Consider the following 26,620-nt stretch of genomic DNA (forward strand, 5'->3'; position numbering starts at 1 on the left):
AACTCCAACTTCTGATTTCGCGGTTTTCGCCCCTTTGTGTCTGTCTCCAGGAGCCGATGCTTGGTGCTCATCCTGGTCGTTTTCGTGGCTATTCCTTTCTCCCCCCCCCCCCAGCCGTTGCTGGGGCTTCTAATTCTTCTGCTCTCTTGATTCGTGCTGATGTTCCCTTTGTTCCTTTACTTTTTCCTTCGCCTCTCCATTGTTCTGCTGCTCGTATCTTTGTGGGGAAATGGTACACAGTTTGTTCCATTTATCTCCCCCCGAGTGTCCCCCCTTTCTCTTCCTGATCTGAAACACCTCCTAGACTCCTTGCCGGAGCCTGTGCTCCTGCTGGGTGACTTCAATTGTCGTCATTCTCTTTGGGGTGACGTTCTGACGAATACCCGGGGTCGCCTTCTTGAGCCGTTTCTCCTCTCTTCTTCCCTGTCTCTTCTGAATTCTGGTGAGCCTACTCATTTGGACTCTCGGACTCGCACCCTTTCTTGTCTTGATCTTTCTCTCTGCTCTTCTTCTCTTTACTTAGATTTCACGTGGCAGGTTCTTGATGGCCTCCATGGAAGTGATCATTTCCCCATCCTTGTTTCCTTTTTCTCTTTTCGCCCTTCCCTCTCTTTCCCTAGGTGGCAGTTTGCTAAGGCGGACTGGACCCTATTTACCCTCAGTGCTGCTCTCTCTGACCTCTCCCTTCTGCCTCTCTCTCGCGCTCTCCTCCTTTTTCATGACACTGTCTTCAACGCTGCCCTCTGCTCTATTCCTCGCTCTTCCTCTCGGGGTCCACGAAAGTGCGTTCCCTGGTGGAATGCGGACTGTGCTCGGGCTGTCCGCTGTAAGCGTGCAGCTTGGAAGAGGTTTCTACGATTCTTTTCTTTTCTTTCGGAAAGACCGATTCTTTTCTTTTCTTTCGGAAAGACCGATTCTTTTCTTTTCTTTCGGAAAGCGAATGCGGTGGCCCGGAGGGCCATCTGTACGGCTAAACGTGAATGTTGGGCATCTTATGTCTCAACAATTACGTCCGAAACTCCTCTGGCCCAGATCTGGAAGTGTATCCGCAAGATAGCGGGTAAGTTCGTTCCCGATGTTTCACTGGTCCTTCACCTCCATGATACTCTTGTGGCGGACCCGTTGCAGGTCGCTTCCGTACTGGGTTCCCACTTTTCTTCTGTTAGCTCTGGTCTTCATCTTCCCCAATCTTTCCTTCTTCGTAAATCTGTCCTTCAGTCTCGTCCTTTAGATTTCTGCACTCGTCTTCAGCTTCCCTATAATGATCCCTTCTTTCTCTCTGAACTTCATTCTGCCCTGGCCCTCTGCGGTTCTACGGCGGCGGGCCCCGATGGTATTCATTATGAGATGCTTCGCCATCTCCCTCCGAGCACGTCTCAGTATTTACTGAGTCTGTATAATCGGATCTGGGAGTCGTCTTCAGTCCCTGAGGACTGGCTCGATGCCGTTGTCCTCCATGTTCGCAAACCGGGGTCTCTGGGTATTTCCCCTAAGGACTTTCGCCCTATTGCTCTCACAAGTTGTGTCTGCAAACTCTTTGAACGTATGGTTAACGTTCGTCTGATGTGGTTCCTGGAACACCATCACCTCCTCTTCCCTTCTCAATTTGGTTTCCGCAAGTGCCGCAGCAGGACAGATGTCCTGGTGAACTTGGAGGTCAATATTCGTACTGCTTTTGCTGCGAAGACCTCCGTGTTTGCCGTCCTTTTTGACCTGGAAAAGGCTTACGACATCACTTGGCGGTATCATATTCTATCTCAACTTCATTCTTTTGGCCTTCGTGGTTATCTCCCTCTCTTTCTTTGAGTGCTCTAAGGCCCTTACCCTCCTTCGGGTCTTGTCCCATACTTCTTGGGGGGCAGATAGGCGCACTCTCCTTGCTTTACATTCCTCTCTCGTCTTGTCTAAGCTCGATTATGGTTGCCCTGCTTACTCGTCTGCTTCTCCTTCTACTCTTCGCCGTCTTGATGCTTTGCACCATACTGGGTTGCGCCTCAGTTCTGGTGCCTTTCGTTCGACTCCCGTCCTTAGCTTGTATGTTGACACTGGCTTCCTGTCTCTCCAGGACCGCCGTGATCGCTACTGTCTTCGCTATCTTGCGCGTTCCTTACAACATCCTTCCTCTCGCCTCTGTCGTGCTTTAACTTTTACCCCTCCTGCGGTTCCTGTTCCTCTTCACCACCTCCCTCTTTCTGTCCGGTTATCTCGCCTACAGGACTCTCTTTCCGTTCGTATATCTAATGTTTCTCCTCGTGTTGTTCCTTCTTTGCCCCCGTGGAGAGTCCCTCTTCAGCGGTTTTGTACATCCTTGACCCGTATCACTAAGGCTTTTACCCCTCCTACGGTTCTAAAACGCCTTTTCCTTGAGCACTTTTCTTCTCACTCCCGCTCCGTTTCTGTCTTCACCGATGGATCTAAGTCAGCGGACGGTGTTGGCTACTCTGTTGTTTTTCCTGATCGCACTTATACGTGGCGCTTACCTCCGGAGACTAGCATCCTTACAGCGGAGCTTTATGCTGTTCTCTATGCTCTTCATCTCCTGCTTTCTAGTTGTTAGTCTTCCTTTGTAGTTGTTGTTGACTCTCGTAGTGCCCTCATGGCTCTCAGGTCCTTTAATCCGGTTCATCCAGTAGTTGTCGAGATCCAGCATTGGCTGTTTCTTGTTCACAGTAAATTTAAGTCGGTTGAGTTTTGTTGGGTTCCCAGCCATATTGGTGTGTCTTTAAATGAGCGTGCGGATGCTGCCGCCAAGGAAGCTGTCCGCTCTTGTTCCATCTCTCGTAAAGGTATTCCATATTCCGACTTTTACCCGGTTATCCATTCCTCCGTCCTTACCCGTTGGCAGGCTTCTTGGTCGTCTGTTACTGGTAACAAACTACGTACTCTGAAATGTGTTTCCTCGTGGCCGTCCTCCTTCCACCGTAACCGGCGGTGGGAAACAGCTCTGGCGAGGTTGCGTATTGGCCATACTCGCTTAACCCATGGTCACTTGATGGAGCGCCGCCCTGCTCCTTATTGTCCAAGTTGCATTGACCCTCTTACGGTCGTGCATGTCCTTCTTGAATGTCCTGACTTCCAGGACGAGCGTGTGTCTTGCTTTCCGACCGCCCCTCGCGGTCACCTGTCCCTCAATAGAATTCTTGGTGACTCGGATACTTTTGATATCGTTCGCCTTATGCGTTTTTGTTCTTGTATTGGCATCCTTGGTGATATTTAGCGCCCTCTGATTATTTTGCGCATTTGATAGTGCTACATAGCCTTCCCGGTTTGGTGCCTTCTTTTGATAATTACCTACTTAACGTTAACGTTGCTATCTACTAGGCTGTATCCAATCACATAATCTAGCCTACCCCCCAATAAATGGTGTCTGTTTATCAGTATGTTACGGCCCTCTCGGGTCGCAACTGGGTTCTTACTCTGATGTTATTAGAGGAAGGGTATCCGGCCCCAAGCCAGTAGTGACTTTCAAGGGATGTGATCCGTAACGCAAGGAAACTAAAAGCGGAAGGGAAATAAAGTCAAAAACTTAATATAATGATTATTACCATCACCAATAAATATATATGAGATTACACGGGAGGGGGTATAGACACTATTATATACACTATGTAGTCTTCCTCTGAAGACCCTGGACGTTCACGGTGCCAAGCTCTTGGTGCTCTCGTAGCCTCGCGACGAATCCTTCGCGAATCTTGAGTCTACCCCGGCCACAGGCCAGCCAAAACACAGTTCCACTGGGGGCACCGTCGTGGGGGCCGTCAACCACAAGTCCAGCAGATAGCTGGCAGGTTCCAAATCAGCCACGCTGGTTAGGCCACTCCACGAGCGATACTAGGGTAGCACCCTAGTCAGGAGCCTCGTGTGATACCACAGATCACTCTCCTTTCTACAATACCCCAGTGGTTAAGCGTCTCCACCAGTCAGTCCCGGGTATGACAATCCTTCAACTGCCGCTTCACAGGCAGGGTAACACCACAGTGTTCATCCGGGAGGCAACTCACAGCTGCTGCAGCAAAACACTTGGTGTCGAGACGGCTGCCTTGGGTAGACTGACTCAACTTCCATTACAGCAGTCCCAGGTCGACTCTGTAATCAGACACGTCATCAGTAACAGGGACACACAAAAACACCTCACTTACAGGCTCAGACACAAACGCCCGACGTATCCACTCCATAGATGGCGTTGTTGTCTGAGTACCACCTCACCAGAGGTCAGCAGTGGCTGTGTTGAGAGCTGAACAGGACTGGAAACTGGCCCTCGTGGCCAGTACACCTCGTCCTCACCAGGTGTCGTCCATTTGGAGGGGGTTTCGGGAGCTGACCCACAGATGGCGCGGTCGTCACTGCTCCGTGCTCGGACGCTGGATTCGGGTCCGTAACACAGTATCATCCACAGTAATATTATGATCATTAAGGTATTTCAAGAAGACCCTTCCATTATTGTTACACTGAACATCACCAAGAGCAGTGTGACGAGCATTAAAGTCACCCATACATAACATAGCTGTGTTACCTGTAGGTGTCGGCAGCAGGTCTGCTTTAAGTACACTACATCGTCCATATATGTTATACAGGAGGAAATGGCTATTTGCAGTTTGTAATTTGAATTTTTGATAATGTATACTATCACTCCTGTGATTTTTAATTAGTTTACAGATTAATCCACTCTTAATATACGTGAGTAGACCAGTTCCAATATCGTTGTTGTATGCTATTTACCCAGGTATCCTGGGTGGGACCTTCTTGATAGTTGTGGACGTATATGGTTCCTGTAAACACATCACATCCACGTCTCTCATTTTAGCATACAAGATTACGTCATTTATCCAAAGATTAACACTTCGAATATTCCAAGAAAGAAACTTAATTGTTTTTGTTTGATGAGCCATGGTTAAGTGTCAAGGGAATTAAGGTAACATTTAATCTCGTTAAACACTTGGACAACATAAGCAACTTTGTTCCGTGTGTCCTGAGTACTTTTGTCTAGGAGGCGTTTAACCTGAGTAGGAGTTGGTGTTCTCTTAAACTCTCTACCTGCAACCAAACCAAGGGTGTCTTGACGATCCCTTGAGTTTGCTAGAAAACCTAGTACGCATCACGTGGCTATAGAAGTAAGTAAGTAATTATCAAAAGAAGGCACCAAACCGGGAAGGCTATGTAGCACCATCAAATACGCAAAATAATCAGAGGGCGCTAAATATCACCAAGGATGCCAATACGAGAACAAAAACGCATAAGGCGAACGATATCAAAAGTATCCGAGTCACCAAGAATTCTATCGAGGGACAGGTGACCGCGAGGGGCGGTCGGAAAGCAAGACACACGCTCGTCCTGGAAGTCAGGACATTCAAGAAGGACATGCACGACCGTAAGAGGGACAATGCAACTAGGACAATAAGGAGCAGGGCGGCGCTCCATCAAGTGACCATGGGTTAAGCGAGTATGGCCAATACGCAACCTCGCTAGAGCTGTTTCCCACCGCCGGTTACGGTGGAAGGAGGACGGCCACGAGGAAACACAACATTTAAGAGTACGTAGCTTGTTACCAGTAACAGACAACCAAGAAGCCTGCCAACGGGTAAGGACTGAGGAATGGATAACCGGGTAAAAGTCGGAATACGGAATGCCTTTACGAGAGATGGGACAAGAGCGGACAGCTTCCTTAGCGGCAGCATCCGCACGCTCATTTAATGACACGCCAATATGGCTGGGAACCCAACAAAACTCAACCGACTTAAATTTACTGTGAACGAGAAACAGCCAATGCTGGATCTCGACAACTACCGGATGAACTGGATTAAAGCACCCGAGAGCCATGAGGGCACTACGAGAGTCAACAACAACCACAAAGGAAGACTGACAACGAGAAAGCAGGAGACGAAGAGCATAGAGAATAGCATAAAGTTCCGCTGTAAAGATGCTAGTCTCCGGAGGCAAGCGACACATATAAGTGCGATCAGGAAAAACAACAGAGTAGCCAACACCGTCCGCTGACTTAGACCCATCGGTGAAGACAGAAACGGAGCGGGAGTGAGAAGAAAAGTGCTCGAGGAAAAGGCGTTTTAGAACTGTAGGAGGGGTAAAAGCTTTAGTGATACGAGTCAAGGATGTACAAAACCGCGGAAGAGGGACCCTCCACGGGGGCAAAGAAGGAACAACACGAGGAGAAACATCAGAAATACGAACGGAAAGAGAATCCTGCAGGCGAGATAACCGGACAGAAAGAGGGAGGTGGTGAAGAGGAACAGGAACCGCAGGAGGGGTAAAAGTTAAAGCACGACAGAGACGAGAGGAAGGATGTTGCAAGGACCGCGCAAGATAGCGAAGACAGTAGCGATCACGGCGGTCCTGGAGAGACAGGAAGCCAGTGTCAACATACAAGCTAAGGACGGGAGTCGAACGAAAGGCACCAGAACTGAGGCGCAACCCAGCATGGTGCAAAGCATCAAGACGGCGAAGAGTAGAAGGAGAAGCAGACGAGTAAGCAGGGCAACCATAATCGAGCTTAGACAGGACGAGAGAGGAATGTAAAGCAAGGAGAGTGCGCCTATCTGCCCCCCAAGAAGTATGGGACAAGACCCGAAGGAGGGTAAGGGACTTAGAGCACTCAACACGGAGGTAAGAGATATGGGGAGACCAAGACAAACGAGTGTCAAGGAATAACCCCAAAAGCTTCGCGGAATCTTTGTATTCAAGGGGATGACCATAAAGTGACAAAGAGGGACGAAGAACAACCCGTTTCCGCGTAAAAGTCATGGCACAAGTCTTAGAAGTAGAGAACTTGAAGCCATGACCTGTGGCCCAAGACGACACGGCATCAATCGCAAGTTGAAGCCGGCGTTGAAGGAGAGGCGAATCATCACCCTGACAACAAAGGGTAAGATCATCGACATAGAGAGCGGAGAAGACACCAGAAGGAAGAGAGGAAAGAAGACCATTGAGGGCAACCAGAAAAAGAGTAGTGCTCAGAACACTACCCTGGGGCACACCTTCGTATTGCTGAAAAGAGGGAGAGAGAGCAGTACCAAGGCGCACCCGAAAGGAACGACGAGAGAGGAAGCTGCGGAGAAAGAGAGGGAGATGACCACGAAGGCCAAAAGAATGAAGTTGAGATAGGATATGATAACGCCAAGTGGTGTCGTAAGCCTTTTCTAGGTCAAAAAGGACGGCAACAACGGAGGTCTTCGCAGCAAAAGCAGTACGTATATAGACCTCCAAGTTCACCAGGACATCTGTCGTGCTGCGGCACTTGCGGAAACCAAATTGAGAAGGGGAGAGGAGGTGATGGTGTTCCAGGAACCACATCAGACGAACGTTAACCATACGTTCAAAGAGTTTGCAGACACAACTTGTGAGAGCAATAGGGCGAAAGTCCTTAGGGGAAGTACCCAGAGACCCCGGTTTGCGAACAGGGAGGACAACGGCATCGAGCCAGTCCTCAGGGACTGACGACGACTCCCAGATCCGATTATACAGACTCAGTAAATACTGAGACGTGCTCGGAGGGAGATGGCGAAGCATCTCATAATGAATACCATCGGAGCCCGCCGCCGTAGAACCGCAGAGGGCCAGGGCAGAACGAAGTTCAGAGAGAGAGAAGGGATCATTATAGGGAAGCTGAAGATGAGTGCAGAAATCTAAAGGACGAGACTCAAGGACAGGTTTACGAAGAAGGAAAGATTGGGGAAGATGAAGACCAGAGCTAACAGAAGAAAAGTGGGAACCCAGTTCGAAAGCGACCTGCAACGGGTCCGCCACAAGAGTATCATGGAGGTGAAGGACCGGTGAAACATCGGGAACGAACTTACCCGCTATCTTGCGGATACGCTTCCAGATCTGGGCCAGAGGGGTTTCGGACGTAATTGTCGAGACATAAGATGCCCAACATTCACGTTTAGCCGTACGGATGGCCCTACGGGCCACCGCACTCGCTTTCCGAAAGAAAAGAAAAGAATCGGTCGTCTGCCTACGGCGGTGCTTCTTCCAGGCTGCACGCTTACAGCGGACAGCCCGAGCACAGTCCGCATTCCACCAGGGAACGCACTTCCGTGGACCCCGAGAGGAAGAGCGAGGAATAGAGCGGAGGGCAGCGTCGAAGACAGTGTCATGAAAAAGGAGGAGAGCGCGAGAGAGGGGCAGAAGGGAGAGGTCAGAGAGAGTAGCACTGAGGGAAAATAGGGTCCAGTCCGCCTTAGCAAACTGCCACCTAGGGAAAGAGAGGGAAGGGCGAAAAGAGAAAAAGGAAACAAGGATGGGGAAATGATCACTTCCATGGAGGTCATCAAGAACCTGCCATGTGAAATCTAAGTAAAGAGAAGAAGAGCAGAGAGAAAGATCAAGACAAGAAAGGGTACGAGTTCGAGAGTCCAAATGAGTGGGCTCACCAGAATTCAGAAGAGACAGGGAAGAAGAGAGGAGAAACGGCTCAAGGAGGCGACCCCGGGTATTCGTCAGAACGTCACCCCAAAGAGAATGACGACAATTGAAGTCACCCAGCAGGAGCACAGGCTCCGGCAAGGAGTCTAGGAGGTGTTTCAAATCAGGAAGAGAGAGCGGGACACTCGGGGGGAGATAAATGGAACAAACTGTGTACCATTTCCCCACAAAGATACGAGCAGCAGAACAATGGAGAGGCGAAGGAAAAAGTAAAGGAACAAAGGGAACATCAGCCCGAATCAAGAGAGCAGAAGAATTAGAAGCCCCAGCAATGGCTGGGGGGGGGGAGAGAAAGGAATAGCCACGAAAACGACCAGGACGAGCACCAAGCATCGGCTCCTGGAGACAGACACAAAGGGGCGAAAACCGCGAAACCAGAAGTTGGAGTTCGAGGAAATTGGCGTAATAACCTCGAACGTTCCATTGAAGAATGGACAACGACGAGAAGAGAAAGGACAAAAACAGAGAACAAGGAAGAAACAAAGGCGAAAGACCAACAGAGCACGTTAAAGAATATCAGGGTCGGGATCAGGGTCAGCAAAGTCAGGGTTAGGGGGCATGGGTAAACTGAGCAAAGACGGAGGGAAGGAAACGGGAGAACAGATCAGAGGTGGGCGGGCAGGGTCCGGAGGAGGAGGAGGAGGAGGAGGAGGAGGAGACAACGGAGAGGAGCAGTCAAGGACAGCAGCAGGAAGAGGGGGAGTAGAAAGAGAGGAGCGCACCCCAGCAAGAGCAGCAACCGAAAGGGAAGCAGGGGCCAAAGAAACCTCCATAGCGGGAACAGGGGGCGCAAGCACGGAAACGGGAGTGGAAGGAGCAACAGAGCCAGAAGGAGGAGCCGAGGAAGAAAGCGAAGCCTTCTTACCCGCCGGGGAAGAGGAAGGAGAGGAGCCAGGCTTACGCTTCTGACTTAAAGAGACCGGTGTCCCAGCAACTACGTACCGGGCAACGGATTCCAGTGTCTCAACAGGAGAAGCCGAACGAGAGCACACACGACGGCCGTTAGGAGAGCGATGGACATCCGCCCGCACCGACAGGCGGCGGGGAGAGCCGATAGACGGAGGAAGAGGATGGGAAGGAGGATCGGAGGGGGACGAGGAAGGAGACACAGAAGACACGACAGACCGGGTAGAAGGAAGGGGAACCCCAGACAGAGGACCAGGAGGAGGACCCTTCGGGAGAGAACCCAAAGGGACCGAGGAGGGGGCAGTGGGCGCATCAGGGTCCAAGGCCTGGAAACGGTTGCGAGTCTGAGGAAGGCGGGAAGGACGAGGAGAGGAAGAGCGCAACACGCGAGCATAAGAGATATTAGCATAAGGCGGGAGCCGGCGAACCTGGCGCCTCGCCTCAGGAAAAGATAAACGCTCCCGGTGCTTCAAGTTGAGGACGGCTGCCTCAAGCTTGTAATGGACACACGCACGGGAGAAGGTAGGATGGGCCTCACCGCAGTTGAGGCAACGAGCCTGGGGAGAAGCGCACTCCGACTTAGAGTGACCTTCGCCACCACACAAAGGACAGAGAGAGACAGTCCCGGAGCAGCGGAGGGCACCATGCCCAAACCTCCAGCACTTGTTGCAGAGCCGAGGAGAAGGAATGTACTCCTGGACAGAGCACCTGGCACCAGCAAGAATGACAGAGGGTGGAAGGGTCCTACCATCAAAGGTAATCTTCACAACCCGGAGGGGTTGACGGCGACTACCACGAGGGGGACGAGTAAACGTGTCCACCTGGAGAATAGAATGGCCCTGGGCAGCGAGGATATGTCGAATATCGTCGTGGCAGTCGCGTAGGTCCCGAACACCGGTCGCAACATGGGGCGGGAGCAAAATAGTGCCAACACTGGCATTCAACTGAACGTTCTTCGAGACCCGAACGGGGGTCTCGCCAAGGCAGGATAAGGCAGCCAAGCGGGAAGCAGCATCCTGAGAAGGAGCAGCAACGACACGCGTACCGAGACGAGTGGGGTTAAAAGTAATGGAGGCATCCACGGAATCAATGAGATGTCGATGAAGGGAGAAATCGTCAGGAGGCGCAGAATCAAGAGGGAGGAGATCAAAATATTTGGCCCACGAAGCGGGACCAAACAAGGCTTGATAGGTAGCAGAACTGGAAGGAATCGAGCGAGGGCGGCCGTGACGAGAACGGCGGTGAGAACCCCCAGAGAGAGAGGGGTTAAAAGGCGCAGTAGTTACAACTAGAGAAGGAGCCGCGCCAGGGGACGAGGTAGTCACCACTGGGGGCTTGGGGCTCGACCCAACCACAGAGGAGGGAGGGGAGCCAGAGGAAGGAGTCAGAGAGGCCAAAGGAGGAGCAAGGTCGGGGCCCAATGCAGCGGAGGCTACAGAGCCCGGTCTTCCAATACGGACCGACTCGGGGGCTTGGTCGCCCACCCCACGAGCCTGAGAAGGTAAACCAGAAGAAGCCGAAGCAGGGGTAATCATCTTGACGAAAGAAAGAATTCACTCACGAATGTGCCCCCACACCCACCATGGAGCCACAATTAGAGGCAGGACACCCAACAAGAAGCTATCGCCGATCTTGTCGGGGCCTCCTAGGGGTGCGTCGCGAGTATACGCCCCACAAACGCCACCTTAAGAAACCGACAGTCCGTCGAGATCGGGTTCAGTGACGAAGTGGGGATTGACAATAAAAGGTTCCCCTCGCTCTCGACGTCGGGTACTGCAGTTCTACGGGTGCATGAGTATGCCTCCTCAAGCACTCGGGCGTCAAAATAGAAGAAGTCCAAGGGAAGAACCAGAACGAGCAAAAGGTCGGTAGGAAACGGCAAGCAGATAGGAGAAGAGGGGGGGAGAAAAACGAAACAGAAGGAAAAGGAAAAGATGCCCAGCAGAATTGGAGAGGACGGCAGCAGGAGCACAAGGCTAGAAAAGGACAGAGGACTGTCCCAAGGAGCATCACACTCCGGCAGCCGCCCACTAAGCCCCCACACGGCGACAACGAGCTGAGCGGGGAGGGGGTAGTCTTTCGTAAATGGAAGGTAAGTTTAGTTCCTTTCTCATGTTAACAATTCTGACAGTTCTAGGACAACCCAGGATGATGCGCATGGCATCATTCTGTACTACATCTAGGCCTTGTAACTGTTTAGGATAAAAATTAAGAAGATGCAAGGCATAATAATCAACAACAGATCGTATAAAGGCAATATGAAAACTACGAGCATATTTTATGTTAATGCCAAATCCTTTGCCAACAAGAGTTTTGAGAGGTTTAAGACGCTCAACTAGTTTTTTACGAAGGTTGCTGATGAGATTTGTATAATTAACCTCGACTCCAAGATATTTATAAGACTCATAAGTCTCCACGGGCACTCCATTAATGGTATAGTTAACATGAAGAGAATGGGGAATAAGAACCCTTGCTTTATCAACAGAGATTATGAGGCCACATTCTACTACTTTCTTGGAGAATGCATCAAGTAACACTTGTAACCTTGGTTTACTGTGTGCCATAATACAAATATCATCAGCATAACATATAACAGTTTCCGTAGGTTGTACAGGTATGACATGGATAAGTTTGTGCATAGGTATATTGAAGAGCATAGGGCTTAGGACACCACCTTGAGGTGTGCCTAGTTCGAATGCATCTGTTCTTGTACTTTTAACTCCTTTAAATAGAATACTAGCACGCCTGTTGGATAGGTAGCTCTTTATCCAACTCAGAAGATTACCTTTGATTCCAAATTCAGCAAGTTGCTCTAACATTATTTCGCCATTCGCTACATCGAAAGCTGACTTTAGGTCAATGAAGGCTGCCTGTGTCCCATCCTGGGAGTTTACAAAATATTCAGCAAAGCATGTTTGTGTGCTACACTTGGGCATGAACCCATATAGGTTTGGGGCCAGTTTTTCTTTGACCTGAAACATGACACGATTGAGAACAATTCTCTCCAAGACTTTACACATGCAAGATGTAAGGGAAATGGGCCTGAATTTTTGAGAGTTAGGTTTAGGAACTGGTATTATGAGACTTTGTGTCCATTTCTTTGGCAAGATACCTTGTGAGAGATTCATTTGATAGAGGTCAAGCAGAGGATGGCTAGGGATATCATTCAGTAAGCTCAAGGTGTTATAAGTTATACCATCCTTACCAGGGGCAATTTGTTTAGGTTTTCCTAATGCTGATGTTAATTCAAAGGGGGTTATAGCAAACTGATCTGTTAAATCTGGTGAGGAGCGTGCTATTTCAATATTAAAGTTTCTGTTAATGTTGGTATGTCTTAAATGCTGCTGTATATCTGGGGGTAAGGAAGAAATTTGTGAGACACTAGACCATTGAGCTAGGAGCATGTCAGCATATTCTGCAGGAGTATGATGAAGCTGAACTGGGGCTGAAGGTTTGGTAATGTTTTTAATTTTGTTCCACATTTCTGATAATGTTGTAGTTCTATTGATACTTTGTAGGAATTGTTCCCAATATGTGTCCTTAACTTGACCATTAAGCTCGCGAAAATCTCTGGCATTAAGGAATGCAAGTAAATTGTCAGCTGTTTTGTCTCGTTTATAAGAGTCAGCAGCTGAAGCACTTTAGCTCGCTCTGCAATAATAATAGGATCCTCTGTCCATGAGGAAGAACGAGTGTTCTTTTTTTTCCTTGATTTAACCCAGGTATCATAATAACTGGTAATGATACTGACAAGATCATTGTAAAAGTGGTCCACTGAGACAGGTGTATACCCAGTGTACCACTTATGCACATAAGCCTTAAAGTGCTGTTTAAGATTGTCTGGAATGTTAATTTTAACTCTAGAATGAGGACTGGACCTAATATCCGCCACATTGTATTCACAATATATTGCAAAATGATCACTTACTAGTTTTGGGATGAGCTTAACATTAACACCCCCTCCCCATCCGGCCCGTTGGCGTCGTGAAGGGGCTTTGTGGACGGCTGCCGGAGTGTGATGCTCCGTGGGACAGTCCTCTGTCCTTTTCTGGCCTTGCACTCCTGCTGCTGTCTTCTCTAACTGTGCCGGATCGCTTTTCCTTTTTCATTATGTTTCGTTTTTCTCCCCCCTCTTCTCCTATCTGCTTGTCGTTTCCTGCCGACCTTTTGCTTTTTTGGATTGTTTCTTTGGACTTCTTCTATTTTGACGCTCGGGTGCTTGAGGAGGCATACTCTTGCACCCGTAGAACTGTAGTACCCGACGTCGAGAGCGAGGGGAACCTTTTATTGTCAATCCCCCTTTCGTCGCTGAACCCGATCTCGACGGACTGACGGTTCTTAAGGTGGCGTTTGTGGGGCGTATACTCACAATGCACCCCTAGGAGGCCCCGGCAAGATCGGCGATAGCTTCCTGTTGGGTGTCCTGCCTCTAATTGTGGCTCCATGGTGGGTATGGGGGCACATTCGTGGATGAATTTATCACTCTTCGTACCTATGTCGTTGAATGCTTTTGTTGTACCCTCTCAGGCTCGTGGGGTGGGCAACCAAGCCCCCGAGTCGGCCTGTCTTGGAAGACCGGGCTCTGTAGCCCCCGACCTTGCTCCTCCTTTGGCCTCTCTGACTCCTTCCCCTGGCTCCCCTCCCTCCTCTGTGGTTGGGTCGAACCCCAAGCCCCCAGTGGTGACTACCTCGTCCCCTGGCGCGGCTCCATCTCTAGTTGTAACTACTGCGCCTTTTAACCCCTCTCTCTCTGGGGGTTCTCACCGCTGTCCTCGTCACGGCCGCTCTCGCTCGATTCCTTCCAGTTCTGCTACCTATCAAGCCTTGTTTGGTCCTGCTTCGTGGGCCAAATATTTTGATCTCCTCCCTCTTGATTCTGCGCCTCCTGACGATTTCTCCCTCCATCGACATCTCGTTGATTCCGTGGGTGCCTCCATTACTTTCAGCCCCACTCGTCTCGGTACATGTGTCGTTGCTGCTCCTTCTCAGGATGCTGCTTCCCGCTTGGCTGCCTTATCCTGCCTTGGCAAGACCCCTGTTCGGGTCTCGAAGAACGCTCAGTTGAATGCCAGTGTTGGCACTATTCTGCTCCCGCCCCATGTTGCGACCGGTGTTCGGGATCTGCGCGACTGCCACGACGATATTCGACATATCCTTGCTGCCCAGGGCCATTCTATTCTCCAGGTGGACACGTTTACTCGTCCCCCTTGTGGTAGTCGCCGTCAACCCCTCCGGGTTGTGAAGATTACCTTTGATGGTAGGACCCTTCCACCCTCTGTCATTCTTGCTGGTGCCAGGTGCTCTGTCCAGGAGTATATTCCTTCTCCTTGGCTCTGCAACAAGTGCTGGAGGTTTGGGCATGGTGCCCTCCACTGCTCCAGGACTGTCTCTCTCTGTCCTTTGTGTGGGAGTGAAGGTCACTCTAAGTCGGAGTGCACTTCTCCCCAGGCTCGTTGCCTCAACTGCGGTGAGGCCCATCCTACCTTCTCCTGTGCGTGTGTCCATTACAAGCTTGAGGCAGCCGTCCTCAACTTGAAGCACCAGGAGCGTTTATCTTTTCCTGAGGCGAGACGCCATGTTCGCTGGCTCCCGCCTTATGCTAATCTCTCTTATGCTCGCGTGTTGCGCTCTTCCTCTCCTCGTCCTTCCCACCTTCCTCAGACTCACAACCGTTTCCGGGCCTTGGACCCTGATACGCCCACTGCCCCCTCCTCTGTTCCTTTGGGTTCTCTCCCGAAGGATCCACCTCCTGGTCCTCTGTCTGGGGTTCCCCTTCTTTCTACCCGGTTTGTCGTGTCTCCTGTGTCTTCTTCCTCGTCTCCCTCTGTTCCTCCTTCCCATCCTTCCCCTCCGTCTCTTGACTCTCCCCGCCGCCTGTCGGTGCGGGCTGATGTCCATCGCTCTCCAAACGGCCGTCATGTGTGCTCTCGTACAGCTTCTCCTGTTGAGACGCTAGAATCTGTTGCCTAGTACGTGGTTGCTGGGACACCTGTCTCTTTAAGTCAGAAGCGTAAGCCTGGCTCCTCTCCTTCCTCCTCCCCGGCGGGTAAGAAGGTTTCGCTTTCTTCCTCGGCCCCTACTTCTGGCTCTGTTGCTCCTTCCCCTCCCATTTCAGTGATTGCGCCCCCTGTTCCTGCTATGGAGGTTTCTTTAGCCCCCGCTTCCCTCTCGGTTGCTGCCCTTGCTGAGGTGCGCTCCCCTCTTTCTACCCCCCCTCTTCCTGCTGCTGTCCTTGACTGCTCTCCTCCGTTGTCTCCTCCTCTTCCTCCTCCGGACCCCGCCCGCCCACCTCTGGTCTGTTCTCCCGCCACCTTCCCTCCATCTTTGCTCAGTTTACCCATGTCTACTAACCCTGACTTTGCTGACCCTGATCCCGACCCTGATATTCTTTAACGTGCTCTGTTGCTCTTTCGCCTTTGTTTCTTCCTTGTTCTCTGTTTTTGTCCTTTCTCTTCTCGTCGATGTCTCTTCTTCAATGGAACGTTCGAGGTTATTACGCCAATTTCCTCGAACTCCAACTTCTGATTTCGCGGTTTTCGCCCCTTTGTGTCTGTCTCCAGGAGCCGATGCTTGGTGCTCATCCTGGTCGTTTTCGTGGCTATTCCTTTCTCCCCCCCCCCCCAGCCGTTGCTGGGGCTTCTAATTCTTCTGCTCTCTTGATTCGTGCTGATGTTCCCTTTGTTCCTTTACTTTTTCCTTCGCCTCTCCATTGTTCTGCTGCTCGTATCTTTGTGGGGAAATGGTACACAGTTTGTTCCATTTATCTCCCCCCGAGTGTCCCCCCTTTCTCTTCCTGATCTGAAACACCTCCTAGACTCCTTGCCGGAGCCTGTGCTCCTGCTGGGTGACTTCAATTGTCGTCATTCTCTTTGGGGTGACGTTCTGACGAATACCCGGGGTCGCCTTCTTGAGCCGTTTCTCCTCTCTTCTTCCCTGTCTCTTCTGAATTCTGGTGAGCCTACTCATTTGGACTCTCGGACTCGCACCCTTTCTTGTCTTGATCTTTCTCTCTGCTCTTCTTCTCTTTACTTAGATTTCACGTGGCAGGTTCTTGATGGCCTCCATGGAAGTGATCATTTCCCCATCCTTGTTTCCTTTTTCTCTTTTCGCCCTTCCCTCTCTTTCCCTAGGTGGCAGTTTGCTAAGGCGGACTGGACCCTATTTACCCTCAGTGCTGCTCTCTCTGACCTCTCCCTTCTGCCTCTCTCTCGCGCTCTCCTCCTTTTTCATGACACTGTCTTCAACGCTGCCCTCTGCTCTATTCCTCGCTCTTCCTCTCGGGGTCCACGAAAGTGCGTTCCCTGGTGGAATGCGGACTGTGCTCGGGCTGTCCGCTGTAAGCGTGCAGCTTGGAAGAGGTTTCTACGATTCTTTTCTTTTCTTTCGGAAAGACCGATTCTTTTCTTTTCTTTCGGAAAGACCGATTCTTTTCTTTTCTTTCGGAAAGCGAATGCGGTGGCCCGGAGGGCCATCTGTACGGCTAAACGTGAATGTTGGGCATCTTATGTCTCAACAATTACGTCCGAAACTCCTCTGGCCCAGATCTGGAAGTGTATCCGCAAGATAGCGGGTAAGTTCGTTCCCGATGTTTCACTGGTCCTTCACCTCCATGATACTCTTGTGGCGGACCCGTTGCAGGTCGCTTCCGTACTGGGTTCCCACTTTTCTTCTGTTAGCTCTGGTCTTCATCTTCCCCAATCTTTCCTTCTTCGTAAATCTGTCCTTCAGTCTCGTCCTTTAGATTTCTGCACTCGTCTTCAGCTTCCCTATAATGATCCCTTCTTTCTCTCTGAACTTCGTTCTGCCCTGGCCCTCTGCGGTTCTACGGCGGCGGGCCCCGATGGTATTCATTATGAGATGCTTCGCCATCTCCCTCCGAGCACGTCTCAGTATTTACTGAGTCTGTATAATCGGATCTGGGAGTCGTCTTCAGTCCCTGAGGACTGGCTCGATGCCGTTGTCCTCCATGTTCGCAAACCGGGGTCTCTGGGTATTTCCCCTAAGGACTTTCGCCCTATTGCTCTCACAAGTTGTGTCTGCAAACTCTTTGAACGTATGGTTAACGTTCGTCTGATGTGGTTCCTGGAACACCATCACCTCCTCTTCCCTTCTCAATTTGGTTTCCGCAAGTGCCGCAGCAGGACAGATGTCCTGGTGAACTTGGAGGTCAATATTCGTACTGCTTTTGCTGCGAAGACCTCCGTGTTTGCCGTCCTTTTTGACCTGGAAAAGGCTTACGACATCACTTGGCGGTATCATATTCTATCTCAACTTCATTCTTTTGGCCTTCGTGGTTATCTCCCTCTCTTTCTTTGAGTGCTCTAAGGCCCTTACCCTCCTTCGGGTCTTGTCCCATACTTCTTGGGGGGCAGATAGGCGCACTCTCCTTGCTTTACATTCCTCTCTCGTCTTGTCTAAGCTCGATTATGGTTGCCCTGCTTACTCGTCTGCTTCTCCTTCTACTCTTCGCCGTCTTGATGCTTTGCACCATACTGGGTTGCGCCTCAGTTCTGGTGCCTTTCGTTCGACTCCCGTCCTTAGCTTGTATGTTGACACTGGCTTCCTGTCTCTCCAGGACCGCCGTGATCGCTACTGTCTTCGCTATCTTGCGCGTTCCTTACAACATCCTTCCTCTCGCCTCTGTCGTGCTTTAACTTTTACCCCTCCTGCGGTTCCTGTTCCTCTTCACCACCTCCCTCTTTCTGTCCGGTTATCTCGCCTACAGGACTCTCTTTCCGTTCGTATATCTAATGTTTCTCCTCGTGTTGTTCCTTCTTTGCCCCCGTGGAGAGTCCCTCTTCAGCGGTTTTGTACATCCTTGACCCGTATCACTAAGGCTTTTACCCCTCCTACGGTTCTAAAACGCCTTTTCCTTGAGCACTTTTCTTCTCACTCCCGCTCCGTTTCTGTCTTCACCGATGGATCTAAGTCTGCGGAGGGTGTTGGCTACTCTGTTGTTTTTCCTGATCGCACTTATACGTGGCGCTTACCTCCGGAGACTAGCATCCTTACAGCGGAGCTTTATGCTGTTCTCTATGCTCTTCATCTCCTGCTTTCTAGTTGTTAGTCTTCCTTTGTAGTTGTTGTTGACTCTCGTAGTGCCCTCATGGCTCTCAGGTCCTTTAATCCGGTTCATCCAGTAGTTGTCGAGATCCAGCATTGGCTGTTTCTTGTTCACAGTAAATTTAAGTCGGTTGAGTTTTGTTGGGTTCCCAGCCATATTGGTGTGTCTTTAAATGAGCGTGCGGATGCTGCCGCCAAGGAAGCTGTCCGCTCTTGTTCCATCTCTCGTAAAGGTATTCCATATTCCGACTTTTACCCGGTTATCCATTCCTCCGTCCTTACCCGTTGGCAGGCTTCTTGGTCGTCTGTTACTGGTAACAAACTACGTACTCTGAAATGTGTTTCCTCGTGGCCGTCCTCCTTCCACCGTAACCGGCGGTGGGAAACAGCTCTGGCGAGGTTGCGTATTGGCCATACTCGCTTAACCCATGGTCACTTGATGGAGCGCCGCCCTGCTCCTTATTGTCCTAGTTGCATTGACCCTCTTACGGTCGTGCATGTCCTTCTTGAATGTCCTGACTTCCAGGACGAGCGTGTGTCTTGCTTTCCGACCGCCCCTCGCGGTCACCTGTCCCTCAATAGAATTCTTGGTGACTCGGATACTTTTGATATCGTTCGCCTTATGCGTTTTTGTTCTTGTATTGGCATCCTTGGTGATATTTAGCGCCCTCTGATTATTTTGCGCATTTGATAGTGCTACATAGCCTTCCCGGTTTGGTGCCTTCTTTTGATAATTACCTACTTAACGTTAACGTTGCTATCTACTAGGCTGTATCCAATCACATAATCTAGCCTACCCCCCAATAAATGGTGTCTGTTTATCAGTATGTTACGGCCCTCTCGGGTCGCAACTGGGTTCTTACTCTGATGTTATTAGAGGAAGGGTATCCGGCCCCAAGCCAGTAGTGACTTTCAAGGGATGTGATCCGTAACGCAAGGAAACTAAAAGCGGAAGGGAAATAAAGTCAAAAACTTAATATAATGATTATTACCATCACCAATAAATATATATGAGATTACACGGGAGGGGGTATAGACACTATTATATACACTATGTAGTCTTCCTCTGAAGACCCTGGACGTTCACGGTGCCAAGCTCTTGGTGCTCTCGTAGCCTCGCGACGAATCCTTCGCGAATCTTGAGTCTACCCCGGCCACAGGCCAGCCAAAACACAGTTCCACTGGGGGCACCGTCGTGGGGGCCGTCAACCACAAGTCCAGCAGATAGCTGGCAGGTTCCAAATCAGCCACGCTGGTTAGGCCACTCCACGAGCGATACTAGGGTAGCACCCTAGTCAGGAGCCTCGTGTGATACCACAGATCACTCTCCTTTCTACAATACCCCAGTGGTTAAGCGTCTCCACCAGTCAGTCCCGGGTATGACAATCCTTCAACTGCCGCTTCACAGGCAGGGTAACACCACAGTGTTCATCCGGGAGGCAACTCACAGCTGCTGCAGCAAAACACTTGGTGTCGAGACGGCTGCCTTGGGTAGACTGACTCAACTTCCATTACAGCAGTCCCAGGTCGACTCTGTAATCAGACACGTCATCAGTAACAGGGACACACAAAAACACCTCACTTACAGGCTCAGACACAAACGCCCGACGTATCCACTCCATAGATGGCGTTGTTGTCTGAGTACCACCTCACCAGAGGTCAGCAGTGGCTGTGTTGAGAGCTGAACAGGACTGGAAACTGGCCCTCGTGGCCAGTACACCTCGTCCTCACCAGGTGTCGTCCATTTGGAGGGGGTTTCGGGAGCTGACCCACAGATGGCGCGGTCGTCACTGCTCCGTGCTCGGACGCTGGATTCGGGTCCGTAACACAGTATCATCCACAGTAATATTATGATCATTAAGGTATTTCAAGAAGACCCTTCCATTATTGTTACACTGAACATCACCAAGAGCAGTGTGACGAGCATTAAAGTCACCCATACATAACATAGCTGTGTTACCTGTAGGTGTCGGCAGCAGGTCTGCTTTAAGTACACTACATCGTCCATATATGTTATACAGGAGGAAATGGCTATTTGCAGTTTGTAATTTGAATTTTTGATAATGTATACTATCACTCCTGTGATTTTTAATTAGTTTACAGATTAATCCACTCTTAATATACGTGAGTAGACCAGTTCCAATATCGTTGTTGTATGCTATTTACCCAGGTATCCTGGGTGGGACCTTCTTGATAGTTGTGGACGTATATGGTTCCTGTAAACACATCACATCCACGTCTCTCATTTTAGCATACAAGATTACGTCATTTATCCAAAGATTAACACTTCGAATATTCCAAGAAAGAAACTTAATTGTTTTTGTTTGATGAGCCATGGTTAAGTGTCAAGGGAATTAAGGTAACATTTAATCTCGTTAAACACTTGGACAACATAAGCAACTTTGTTCCGTGTGTCCTGAGTACTTTTGTCTAGGAGGCGTTTAACCTGAGTAGGAGTTGGTGTTCTCTTAAACTCTCTACCTGCAACCAAACCAAGGGTGTCTTGACGATCCCTTGAGTTTGCTAGAAAACCTAGTACGCATCACGTGGCTATAGAAGCTTAGCCGGTCAAACAACTAAGACCAAGTGGCGTGGGACTCGGCTATAGAGTATACTCTGGGGTCCTTTGGAATTCGATTTAAGTTTCAGTAAGCATAGTCACGGACAGGATAAAGGACAGAGTAGAGCCAATACCGTCCCGTATTACAACTGCCATATCCACCTTCGGTAAGAGGCAGAACAAGTCAGCAGATTGGTTCGAGGCCATTGCAGAGGAACTCTTACCCCTTGTAGAGGAAAAGAGAGGAGCTCTCTCATCCTACAAAAACCTGCCCTCAGAAAGGAACCTACGGGCCCTCCGTACTGCCCGCAGTAGAGTTCAACAAACTGTGAGGTGCTGTGCTAACGATTACTGGCTCCGACTCTGTTCCAGCATGCAGACTGCGGCCACTGTTGGCAACATAGGAGGCATGTACGAAGGGATCAAACAGGCAACAGGCCCTACACAAAACAGGACGGCTCCACTTAAGTCAGTCACTGGAGAGATCATTAAAGACCGTGATCAACAGATGAATCGCTGGGTAGAGCATTACTCCGAACTCTACTCCAGAAAGAACTTGGTCAGCGTAGAAGCCTTGCATGCAATCAAGTGCCTGCCCATCATGGAAGAACTTGACCTTGAACCGACTGTGGAAGAAGTTGAGAAAGCATTGGATTCACTTTCCTCAGGGAAGGCCCCAGGAGACGACGGGATTCCACCTGAAGTTCTCAAGTGCGCTCGTGGAACACTTAAAACTGAGCTTCATGAACTTCTGTGCCAGTGCTGGAGGGAGGGCTCGGTGGCACAAGACATGAGATGCAAACATCATCACTCTCTACAAAAATAAAGGTGACAGAAGCGATGTCAACAACAATCGTAGCATCTCCCTCCTCAGCGTCGTCAGCAAACTCTTCGCCAGGGTCATCTTGGTCAGGCTTCAGATTCTTGGCGAAAGAGTGTACCCTGAGTCACAGTGTGGTTTCCGAGCAGAGGTCGACCACTGACATGGTGTTCACCCTGAGACAGCTTCAAGAAAAGTGCAGGGAGCAGAGAAAAGTCTTGTACATCGCCTTCATTGACCTTACAAAGGCCTTCAACCTCGTGAGCAGGGACGGACTCTTTAAGATCTTGGCCAAAATTGGCTGCCCACCCACCCTACTCAGCATGATACAATCGTTCCACAAGGACATGAAGGGCACGGTCGTGTACGACGGCTCAACTTCTGAACCATTCAACATCAAGAGTGGTGTTAAACAGTGGTGCGTTCTTGCTCCAAACCTGTTTGGCATCTTCCTCGCGATCCTCGTCAAGCATGCCTTTGGAACAACCACAGAGGGCATCTATCTCCGTACATGATCTGATAGAAAGCTCTATAATCTATCCAGACTCCGAGCAAAGACAAAAGTACAGATGCGAATCCTCAGGGAGTTCCTCTTCGCCGACGACGAAGCGATCATACACACAGCAGAAGGCCTGCAGCAACCGCTTTGCCGCAGCCTGTTCCGCATTCAGCTTGACAATCAGCCTGAAGAAGACACAGGTGATGGGACAAGACGTCAATGAGCTACCCTGTAAACATAGCAGACTATGTGCTGGAGGCAGTTCACAAGTTTGTGTACCTGGGCTCCACAATCTCAGACACCCTTTCCCTGGACACTGAGCTCAACAGGCGTATTGGGAAGGCTGCAACAACACTGGCCAGGCTCACAAAGCGTGTTTGGGAAAATGCCAAACTGACAGTGCACACCAAGGCACAAGTCTTCATGGCATGTGTGGTGAATACACTTCTCTACCGCTTGGAATCCTGGACCCTGCGCTCTTGCCAGGAGAGATGGCTTAATACCTTTCACATGCGGAACCTGAGATGCATCTTTGACATCACGTGAAAAGACCACGTCACCAAGAATACAGGACTCGAGGGAACAAAAGTCCCTTCAATGTTCACTCTCCTGAAACAGAGACACTTGCGATGACTGGCACATGTCACACATATGGAAGATGGCCGTAAACCAAAGAATCTCTTGTATGGAGAACTGGCATCAGGAAGGAGACCCACTGGAAGACCTCAGCTGCGTTTCAAAGACGGCTGCAAACGCGACCTCAAGCAGATGAGCATCGACATCAACAGAGTAGGTCTCGACCACTGTCAGACGCACCCGCTTCGGCGTTTACCTGCACTCGCTGTAGTTGGGACTGTCATTCTCGGGTTGACCTTCACAGCCACAGCAGGCGCAGCATCCAACTACACTATAACAACTAGACACCCAGGGCACAACTCCATAACCCGCACGGGGTTGACCTTCACAGCCACAGCAGGCGCAGCATCCAACTACACTATAACAACTAGACACCCAGGGCACAACTCCATAACCCGCACGGGGTTGACCTTCACAGCCACAGCAGGCGCAGCATCCAACTACACTATAACAACTAGACACCCAGGGCACAACTCCATAACCCGCACGGGGTTGACCTTCACAGCCACAGCAGGCGCAGCATCCAACTACACTATAACAACTACACACCCAGGGCACAACTCCATAACCCGCACGGGGTTGACCTTCACACCCACAGCAGGCGCAGCATCCAACTACACTATAACAACTACACACCCAGGACACAACTCCATAACCCGCACGGGGTTGACCTTCACAGCCACAGCAGGCGCAGCATCCAACTACACTATAACAACTACACACCCAGGGCACAACTCCATAACCCGCACGGGGTTGACCTTCACAGCCACAGCAGGCGCAGCATTCAACTACACTATAACAACTACACACCCAGGGCACAACTCCATAACCCGCACGGGGTTGACCTTCACAGCTACAGCAGGCGCAGCATCCAACTACACTATAACAACTAGACACCCAGGGCACAACTCCATAACCCGCACGGGGTTGACCTTCACAGCCACAGCAGGCGCAGCATCCAACTACACTATAACAACTACACACCCAGGACACAACTCCATAACCCGCACGGGGTTGACCTTCACAGCCACAGCAGGCGCAGCATCCAACTACACTATAACAACTACACACCCAGGGCACAACTCCATAACCCGCACGGGGTTGACCGATGCCTACTTCTAGTTAAGGTAATTATGGCAAAATTATAGTACTAATAAAGACAATCATGTTAATATTATAGTAATAATTAGGTAATTTTTGTAAAATTATAGTAATAATTAAAGAAATTATGGTAATATTATAGTAATAGTTCAGGTAATTATGATAATATTATAGTAATAGTTCAGGTAATTATGGTAATATTATAGTAATAGTTCAGGTAATTATGGTAATATTATAGTAATAGTTCAGGTAATTATGGTAATATTATAGTAATAGTTCAGGTAATTATGGTAATATTATAGTAATAGTTCAGGTAATTATGGTAATATTATAGTAATAGTTAAGGTAATTATGGTAATATTATAGTAATAGTTCAGGTAATTATGGTAATATTATAGTAATAGTTCAGGTAATTATGGTAATATTATAGTAATAGTTCAGGTAATTATGGTAATATTATAGTAATAGTTCAGGTAATTATGGTAATATTATAGTAATAGTTCAGGTAATTATGGTAATATTATAGTAATAGTTAAGGTAATTATGGTAATATTATAGTAATAGTTCAGGTAATTATGGTAATATTATAGTAATAGTTCAGGTAATTATGGTAATATTATAGCAATAGTTCAGGTAATTATGGTAATATTATAGTATTCGTGAAGGTAATTATCCTGTTGCTGTCAATATCTTACGGCAGTTAAAATGTTTTTATTACATAACTTTATTGACTCAAGAAATTAAAGAATCGTGAATGAAAACCTGACTGAAGTTAAAACTTGTCATATTCATATCCAAAATACACAGCTTTAAAACGAATGCACACAGACATGTTGTTAGTGTTGCAACGCTCAGGAACGGCATGTTTTGGATGTTGCAACACAGGAATATAGCGTTGTAAGTGTGGCAAATTTGAATAAGGTGTTGCGAGTCTTGCAACACTGAAATGAGAAGTTATAAGTGTTGGAACACAAGAACGAAGTGTTGCAAAACAGAACTTGTTGTGAGAGTTGCAACAAAAAATTACATATCCAGGGTTACAACACCTAAATAATATACTGTGACGATTGCAACATGTTATCACTGTGTTACAACGTTTCAAAACACACAACACATTCTGCATGAGTTGAAACACAAAAATTTATTTATGTGTTGCAACACAACACGTTATTTTAATGTTTGAACACTCAAAACATGTATATAAGTATTGTAACATTCACATCACATTATTTATGCTGTATCACAAGCAACGCGTTATTGACTTGCAACACAAATCACAACACGTCATTCCTGTGTCGCAACACTCACATCACGGTATTTCAGTTTTGCAAATTTGCAACTATCACCGTGCAAATTCTGTGTTTCAACACTCACGTTAGGACCGTGATGCAACACTCACTTTAGGAATGTGATGCAACACTCACTTTAGGAACGTGATGCAACACTCACGTTAGGACCGTGATGCAACACTCACGTTAGGACCGTGATGCAACACTCACGTTAGGACCGTGATGCAACACTCACGTTAGGACCGTGATGCAACACTCACGTTAGGACCGTGATGCAACACTCACGTTAGGACCGTGATGCAACACTCACGTTAGGACCGTGATGCAACACTCACGTTAGGACCGTGATGCAACACTCACGTTAGGACCGTGATGCAACACTCATGTTAGGACCGTGATGCAACACTCACGTTAGGACCGTGATGCAACACCCATGTTAGGACCGTGATGCAACACCCACGTTAGGACCGTGATGCAACACCCACGTTAGGACCGTGATGCAACACTCACTTTAGGACCGTGATGCAACACTCACGTTAGAACCGTGATGCAACACTCACGTTAGGACCGTGATGCAACACTCACGTTAGGACCGTGATGCAACACTCACGTTAGGACCGTGATGCAACACTCACGTTAGGACCGTGTTGCAACACTCACGTTAGGACCGTGATGCAACACTCACGTTAGGACCGTGATGCAACACTCACGTTAGGACCGTGATGCAACACTCACGTTAGGACCGTGATGCAACACTCACGTTAGGACCGTGATGCAACACTCACGTTAGGACCGTGATGCAACACTCACGTTAGGACCGTGATGCAACACTCACGTTAGGACCGTGATGCAACACTCACGTTAGGACCGTGATGCAACACTCACGTTAGGACCGTGATGCAACACTCACGTTAGGACCGTGATGCAACACTCATGTTAGGACCGTGATGCAACACTCACGTTAGGACCATGATGCAACACTCACGTTAGGACCATGATGCAACACTCATGTTAGGACCTTGATGCAACACTCATGTTAGGACCGTGATGCAACACTCACGTTAGGACCGTGATGCAACATTAATGTTAGGACCGTGATGCAACACTCATGTTAGGACCTTGATGCAACACTCACGTTAGGACCGTGATGCAACACTCACGTTAGGACCGCGTTGCAACACTCATGTTAGGACCGTGATGCAACACTCACGTTAGGACCATGATGCAACACTCACGTTAGGACCATGATGCAACACTCATGTTAGGACTTTGATGCAACACTCACGTTAGGACCGTGTTGCAACACTCAT

This window comes from Procambarus clarkii, chromosome 37 (assembly GCF_040958095.1).
Source record: "Procambarus clarkii isolate CNS0578487 chromosome 37, FALCON_Pclarkii_2.0, whole genome shotgun sequence".
NCBI lineage: Eukaryota > Metazoa > Arthropoda > Malacostraca > Decapoda > Cambaridae > Procambarus > Procambarus clarkii.